This window comes from Sapajus apella, unplaced genomic scaffold (genome assembly GCF_009761245.1).
Source record: "Sapajus apella isolate SASKATOON/1434 unplaced genomic scaffold, GSC_monkey_1.0 scaffold94, whole genome shotgun sequence".
Lineage (NCBI taxonomy): Eukaryota > Metazoa > Chordata > Mammalia > Primates > Cebidae > Sapajus > Sapajus apella.
Window position 1 is genome coordinate 695,767 of NW_022437034.1, and position 1,862 is coordinate 697,628.

Consider the following 1,862-nt stretch of genomic DNA (forward strand, 5'->3'; position numbering starts at 1 on the left):
GCAACCTCCGCCTCCTGGGTTCAAGCAATTCTCCTGCCTCAGCCTCCGGAGTAGCTGGGACTACAGGCACGCACCATCATGCCTAGCTAATTTTTGTATTTTTAGTAGAGACGAGGTTTCACCTTGTTGACCAGGATGGTCTCGATTTCTTGACCTCGTGATCCACCCGCCTCGGCCTCCCAAAGTGCTAGGATTATAGGCGTGAGCCACCGCGCCCGGCCGATTCACGCCCTTTTAAAAGAGACCCTAGAGAGCTTGTTTGTCCCTTCTACCAGTGAGGACAGAGTAAGAAGGCACTGTCGGCCAAGCGCAGTGGTTCACACCTGTAATCCCAGCACTCTGGGAGACTGAGGTGGGTGGATCACGAGGTCAGGAGTTCAAGACCAGCCTGACCAATACGGTGAAACCCCATCTCTACTAAAAACACAAAAATTAGCCAGGCGTGGTGGCATGCATCTGTAATCCTAGCTACTCAGAAGGCTGAGGCAGGAAAATTACTTGAACTGGGGAGGCAGAGGTTGCAGTGAGCCAAAATGGCACCACTGCACTCCAGCCTGGGCGACAGAGCAAGACTCTGTCAAAAAAAAAAAAAGGCACTATCTTTGAGAAATGAGTCCCACCAGGCACCAAAGATTGGTGGTGGGATCAATTCACCTGCTGGTGACTTAATCTTGGATTTCCCAGCCTTGACATTTCCATCACTTGTAAGTTACCTAGCCTATGGTAACTTACATTTCCATCACTTGTAAGTTACCTAGCCTATGGTAATTTGTTGTAGCAGCCTAAAAGGACTAAGACAGTGAGGGTGGGAGCAGAATATGATGTGCTAGGTTCTTTTCAGTTTTCAAATCATATAACATGCTTTTACCTCCTGGAGTTTCAGCCTCTGTGCAACTAATCTCTGACTTGCTAAAATCTTCGCATTTTTGTCTCCCACTCTCCACCTTATCAAACAACATGTCCTATTTCTCTCTATAGCTGCAGGCCCCATCAGACCTCTCAAAATACCATTTATAACTTCCTCTTCCATGTGGAGAACATGAGAGAGAACCGGGAACTTCTATACCTTTAATGAGTGAATCCACTTGACTGTAGGCATCTAGAACCTGGCTCTCAAACTTTAGCAGGTCACAGAATCACGAGGAGGGCTTGTTAAAACACAGAGTCTTGGTTTCACCCCAAAATTTTCCATTCAGTAGGTCTGCAGAAGGGCCCAAGAATGTGCATTTCTAACAAGTTCCCACCTAATACTGATGCCACTGGTTCAGGGACCATGCTTGGAGAACCACCACCCTCGAGGACGGAGACCAAGTCAGCCCACTCTCAGTAAAATCCCAAATGCAGAGGGGGCAGATTAACAAGTACCAGGGTGTGCTGTCCTCTTCCTCCTCTTTTTCTTCCTCATCCTCCTCTTTTACCAAGGCTCACCTGATCCCTGCCTCAGGGACTGCCAAAGAAAACTTTGACTTAGACCAATGTGTCCCAGATCCAATATCGCTTTCTCTAGGAAGCCATCCATGATCCCCAGGATTAGATGTTGTGGCTTCCTATACTCCTCCTCCCTGACAGCTAACATAATTCACAATTTGCAACTGTGGTTCGTGTGATTTCTTAATCTCTCTTTCCTCTAGAGACTGTATGCTCCATGAAGACAGGATTTGAGAATTGAAGGAAAGAAGGAAGGGTTTGGGTGGGGAATGGTAGTGAGTCACCCCCAGGATTGAGCACAATAAAAGAGAGTAAAACAACAGAAGATTCAGTCCCCAAAGAATAAAGGAAGGGAAGGGAGGAGGAAGGAAAAACGTGGCCTGGAACATCCATTCGAACTTTAGCTGCCAAGTCTAGCCCAGCTCTCTCTGGTG